The following is a 6981-nucleotide window of genomic DNA, read 5'->3' as shown; positions in this document are numbered from 1 at the left end:
TCGATACACCTTTGGCAGCAATTACAGCCTCAAGTCTTTTTGAATATGATGCCACAAGCTTGGCACACCTATCCTTGGCCAGTTTCGCCCATTCCTCTTTGCAGTACCTCTCAAGCTCCATCAGGTTGGATGGGAAGCGTCGGTGCACAGCCATTTTAAGATCTCGCCAGAGATGTTCAATCGGATTCAAGTCGGGGCTCTGGCTGGGCCACTCAAGGACATTCACAGAGTTGTCCTGAAGCCACTCCTTTGATATCTTGGCTGTGTGCTTAGGGTCGTTGTCCTGCTGAAAGATGAGCCGTCGCCCCAGTCTGAGGTCAAGTGCACTCTGGAATAGGTTTTCATCCAGGATGTCTCTGTACATTGTTGCAGTCATCTTTCCCTTTATCCTGACTAGTCTCCCAGTCCCTGCCGCTGAAAAACATCCCCACAGCATGATGCTGCCACCACCATGCTTCACTGTAGGGATGGTATTGGCCTGGTGATGAGCGGTGCCTGGTTTCCTCCAAACGTGACGCCTGGCATTCACACCAAAGAGTTCAATCTTTGTGTCATCAGACCAGAGAATTTTCTTTCTCATGGTCTGAGAGTCCTTCAGGTTCCTTTTGGCAAACTCCAGGCGGGCTGCCATGTGCCTTTTACTAAGGAGTGGCTTCTGTCTGGCCACTCTACCATACAGGCCTGATTGGTGGATTGCTGCAGAGATGGTTGTCCTTCTGGAAGGTTCTCCACTCTCCACAGAGGACCTCTGGAGCTCTGACAGAGTGACCATCGGGTTCTTGGTCACCTCCCTGACTAAGGCCCTTTTCCCCCGATTGCTCAGTTTAGATGGCCGGTCAGCTCTAGGAAGAGTCCTAGTGGTTTTGAACTTCTTCCACTTATGGATGATGGAGGCCACTGTGCTCATTGGGACCTTCAAAGCAGCAGAAATGTTTCTGTAATCTTCCCCAGATTTGTGCCTCGAGACAATCCTGTCTCGGAGGTCTACAGACAATTCCTTTGACTTCATGCTTGGTTTGTGCTCTGACATGAACTGTCAACTGTGGGACCTTATATAGACAGGTGTGTGCCTTTCCAAATCATGTCCAATCAACTGAATTTACCACAGGTGGACTCCAATTAAGCTGCAGAAACATCTCAAGGATGATCAGGGGAAACAGGATGCATATGAGCTCATTTTGAGCTTCATGGCAAAGGCTGTGAATACTTATGTACATGTGCTTTCTCAATTTTTTTATTTTTAATAAATTTGCGAAAATCTCAAGTAAACTTTTTTCACATTGTCATTATGGGGTGTTGTGTGTATAATTCTGAGGAAAAAAATGAATTTAATCCATTTTGGAATAAGGCTGTAACATAACAAAATGTGGAAAAAGTGATGCGCTGTGAATACTTTCCGGATGCACTGTAATTGCAAGCATCCACTTTTTATAACAATACTTATTTACTGACCACCAAAACAACACCCTGATTTCATTACGGAAAAGAATGAGCTGCTCTCATCTTTCTGTACAACATCATCAAATGTACTGATTCTTGGAGATCTGAACATTCATGTGGACACTTCCTCTAATTATTCTGCTGCCCAGCTCTTAGAGCTCCTGGACTGCCTAAATCTGAGGCAACTTATCGAGGTCCCCACTCACAACAAGGGCCATACCCTAGATTTAGTCATTACTGACTCAGTCCTCATCTCTGACCTCCAAGTACTTCATCTGGGTGTTTCTGATCACAAAATTGTCTCAATGGATTTACCCACAAATTCACAATACTCTAAATCACAGCGCTGTATCCGCTTCAAGAACCTGAAAAAAGTAAATTTGACTGATTTAAATGCTGACATTAAGAACTTCTCCATTGCTCCCCACCTTTCTTCTGTCAGTGAATTAGTCGATTATTACAACAATGGGCTTTTTTTCTCCTTGAGACCCATGCCCCAGTTAAATCATGAGTGGTCTCTTTTGTAAAATCTGCCCCGTGGTTTACAAGTGAGCTTTGACAGATGAAAACAGCTGGGCGAGCCCTCGAGCAGCGTTTTCTTGCAACCAGTTCAACGGCCCACAAATTAGCTTATCGGGAACACCAAAAAAAACTACTCCAGGGCACTGACCACTGCCAGATCTCAATACTATTGAAATTTAATCAACAACAGTCCTAGAAATTCCAAACAACATTTTTCCATGATAAATCATTTACTCAATCCTCACACCTACGCCTGTAATAATTTCACAGAGGAGCAGTGCCATAATTTTATTGAATATTTCACCTCTAAAGTGGACATCATCCGCTCCTCATTGTCTGCCTCTAGCCCTCCATTGCTGGATGTTTCTACATCAAAACCAATGGGCTGCCTTTCCCAGTTCCTCTGTACCACAGTTAAAGAAGTTGAGGGCATCATACAGAGGATGAGACCTTCAACGTGTTCATTGGACCCTTTTCCTACTCCTCTGGTAAAAGCTAATGTATCCGATTTAAGCCCTCTTATTACTAATATCATTAATCACTCTCTCCAGAGCGGCTTAGTCCCACTGGCCTTGAAAACTGCAAAAATTAGATCTCATTTTAATGTCTGTAGTACTAGGGTGTTGTACCGTATTAGCCATTATGGATTTAGAGAAAAGCCAAGCAAAATGACACCTTTTATTGGCTAACTAAAAAGATTACAATATGCAAGCTTTTGAGGCAACTCATCTTGCCTGAAGAAGGGGCCTGAGTTGCCTCGAAAGCTTGCATATTGTAATCTTTTTAGTTAGCCAATAAAAGGTGTCATTTTGCTTGGCTTTTCTCTACCTCATTTTAAAAAATCCTCTTTGGATCCTGAAGTGATAGCAAACTATCGTCCGATCTCCAACCTTACATTTCTGTCTAAGGTTTTGGAAAAGGTTGTTTTGGTTCAGCTTCAGGATCACCTCAAAAAATTCAATCTGTTTGAAAAATTTCAATATGGTTTCTGAACTACTCACAGTACAGAGACAGCCCTGGTCAGAGTCACCAATGACCTCCTGATGGCTGCTGACCAGGGCTCTCCATCACTCCTTATCCTCCTGGACCTTACAGCTGCATTTGATATGGTAGATCATAATATTCTCCTTCCATCATCTTCACTATACAGTTGGACTTTCTGGCATTGCTTTGGAGTGGTTTGAGTCCTATCTTACAGATAGGGCTGAGTATGTGGCCTTGGGGATGCTAAATCTCATACCCAAACTGTCATCTGTGGGTTCCCACAAGGATCAGTCTTTGGGCCAACCCTCTTTAATACCTATATGCTCCTCCTGGGTCACATCATCACATCATCCGCAAGCATGGAGTCTCATCTTACACTTCCATCAACTTTTTCCTCTTGCTTGGATGAGATTGAGGCCTGGATGTCCACGAACTTCCTCAAGCTGAACAGCACCAAAACTGAAGCTCTTTTAATTGACACCCCCATCAACTTCATTCCTCTGTAAATTGTATTTCCTTTTCTGATCGTACCATTGCCCTCTCCCCTTCTGTTACAAATCTGGGTGTCAAGTTAGACTCCCATCTGTCATTTGATACACATATCCATCACCTTTATAAAATTGCATTCCTTCATCTCCGAAACATAACCAAACTTCAACCCTACCTCTCCCTCTGTGATGCTGAAAAGCTGGTTCATGCCTTTGTCTCATCCTGACTGGACTATTGTAATGCACTCCTCATCAGGATACCCAACAAGAGCCTTCAAAAGCTACAACAAATTCAACATAGTGCTGCTAGAATCCTGATGAGGGTGCGGAAATATGAACACATTTCACAAATCCTTCGATCACTTCATTGGCTCCCTATCCATCTCCATATCGAATACAAACTCTGTTTACTCGCCAGTGTATCCATGGAAATGCTTCACAATATCTTAAAGAACTCCTTATACTAAAATCCACTACATGAAACCTCAGTTTTACAAATACCTACTGCCTTTGCCCCCCTGTGACCAAACTTCATACAATGGGTGACCGAGCCTTTGCAGCCGCTGCTCCATGGCTCTGGAATGCCCTACCAGAGAGCCTGAGAACACAGCAGATTGTGGGCTGTTTTAAAAAACAGCTAAAGACTTTTCTATTGTGATATTTGCCTGGACACCATCAGTCAGAGACCACATCTTTATCCAAATCTTGTCTTTATTTTACTTTTCCCACAACACAACACAGTCCCGCACAACTCACAGTGCCTCTAGCCCCAGTCACCCTTCTCCAGGGCTTTCTCTCTCCTCGTCCCTGGGCCACCTGTCCTCTCTCTCCAGGAGCTTCGTTCTGCTCCTGCTCCCGACTCCAGCTCATTGATAGGAGGGAGGCGGCCCCATTTATCCTCACCCGGATGAGCTCCAGGTGCTCTACCTGACATCACGTCCTGGTGTGGCGGAAGCGTCAGGAGAGCACCCGGAAGCACTCCGGGTGATCCTGGAAGGATCGTCCTCCATGGGTGTGGCGGAAGTAAATAAGTCCTGGGCTCCATGAGGTTCGGGGTGCCCCCTGGCGATGGATACGGGCCTCCATGGACTTGAGCCTCCCTGCTTCCCTTCCGTGGCCCTCTTCTGCTCCAGGGTGTTTGCCCCCTCGTGGCTCGGAGGACAAATATGCCACCTCTCGGTCCCTCCAGGCGTCCTAGCCGGGTCTGACCCCCAGCCATGTACGACACTATTTAGGAACGCATATTAACAAGAATGCCATAATTATTGTTGTTAAATCTGTGTTTTTATCTTGCCTTGACTTTGTTTAATCTTTTTATGTTGCACTTTGAGATTTACTGCTAATGTAAAATGCCCCTATAAATAAAATGCATATTTGGATTCTCTTCTGTTGTTGTTCTAGTTAATTAGATTCTCCTTCCATATTTCAAAAATAAATGCATTAGGTTAAAAAACACGTCTGAATTGTCCAGCTATGGGTGTATAGGAGTGAATGAGCCCAATTATGGACTGACACTCCGTTCAGGGCTGGTTCCTGTCTTGTTGACATTGCTTCTGGAATAGGCTTTGTCACCCTTTGACACGTAATGTGGTTCAAATTGGTTCAGTAAAATGGATAATTACGTCCTGCTGAAATGTGGTTTTGTGTTAGGATATAAAGTGCTTGATGAAAATGTTATTCATTATTTATAAATTTGGCAAGGAGATCGAATGACATCTGTTGGCTCTATTGTGTCAGCTGTCCAAAAATTTACAGAATGACAAGGCATAATGGAACACAAAAATATCAGTGATTATTGTTTTCTCAAGCAAATTATATACATTTTGATAGCCCTTAACAGCCAATTTAAAGGGATCAATACAGAACTGAATTAATCTCACTAGCTGTCAGCATGACTTATTAATGTACTGTTAGACTTGCAATGAAACTGCTTTCATAAATATTCGAAACATGTTTCCATTAAACGCTAGCGTTTATATCTTTAATTTCAAATCAAATCATCCTGGATTAAAAGTTGTATACCAAAAATGTTTTACTTATTTTACTCCAGAATAAAACACAGTAAGGAGCAAAACCTCTTTCAGATGCTTGTGATAGATACACTCTCTAATCCATCAATAAGCTTTGTGTCAAAATGTTGTCATTACCCTGTTACTATCAAGTAACCAATCATCTGTTGCTAGCACTTCTGAAAGTGCCTGTCATCAGTTATCTTGTCTGCTTTTTTATCTTTCTATAGTTAGTTTCATGTTGCATGTCTTTTCACTATTGTAAAGAAGATACTTTTATCATCCAAGGACTGAGATGTTTTTTTGTCACACAGTCTTCAAAACTTCACTGTTGTGCTGTTGTATAGAACAGTTACTGCCAAAATAAATGACAAATGTTTGTTGCTTAAGTTTTTTTTCTTTTTGTTTTGTTATTTCTTTATTTAAAAAAGAACATGACCCCAATGAAAATTGCCTTCTCAATTACCTTCTTGACTTTGATGGTCAAAGCCAAATTTCCCCCAGAAACAAATAAAGTTCTATCTATCTATCTATCTATCTATCTATCTATCTATCTATCTATCTATCTATCTATCTATCTATCTATCTATCTATCTATCTATCTATCTATCTATCTATCTATCTATCTATCTATCTATCTATCTATCTATCTATCTATCTATCTATCTATCTATCTATCTATCTATCTATCTATCTATCTATCTATCTATCTATCTATCTATCTATCTATCTATCTATCTATCTATCTATCTATCTATCTATCTATCAGTCATTTTTTATTCCAAGACAGTTGTTTTTTTGGTTTCTTTGTGTGCTAGACTATTGACCCACCAGAGTGAATATTTGTTAAAAATGGATTTGTTGCCTGAATATCCATAGATAACAAAAATGTCAGTGAAATGTAAACTGTACATAATGTAGCTGTGAGGTTGTTTTAGTGCAGTGTAAAGCATGAAGTGCAGTTTTATTCATTGTACTCATAATAGTGAACAGACTCATGCTCCTTTTCTCTTCCTTTCATTTCTAGATATGTTAAGCACCATTTTCTTTTCTTTGCTTGTATTTTTTTACTTTTATGCTTAAGAAGATTACTTAAGTGAGCTGCAGTTTCAGAGATTTACATAAGCTACTGATATGAAGGCGAGTTCCCTGCCACTCACAACTCTACTGGTGCCTCAGTAACTCGTTTAAGGGAATGATTTTGCCAGAAATGAGTAGTAGAAGTGTATAATATAAAAAATGGAATTCCACTTAACTTTTCTCAAGATAAATATACAATAAGTCAACTACTAATTGAGGTCTAATAGAATATTTCCCTTTTTAGGATAGATAATTCTGAAAATTAACCATGCTTTTAAATGGGACATTTTCAGATGCCAAAAATGTGTACAGCATGCTGTATTTGAGATATCTTAACAAAAATACAACTTTACTGACCACATTTCCCTCAAGAATAAGTGTACCAAGTTTGTTTTGTTTTTTTAATATATATATTTTATTACATTTTTGAAAGCCAGAACATTACAATGGCAGGCTAC

The sequence above is a fragment of the Erpetoichthys calabaricus genome, chromosome 5 (assembly GCF_900747795.2).
Source record: "Erpetoichthys calabaricus chromosome 5, fErpCal1.3, whole genome shotgun sequence".
Lineage (NCBI taxonomy): Eukaryota > Metazoa > Chordata > Cladistia > Polypteriformes > Polypteridae > Erpetoichthys > Erpetoichthys calabaricus.
This window is presented reverse-complemented; position numbering follows the sequence as displayed.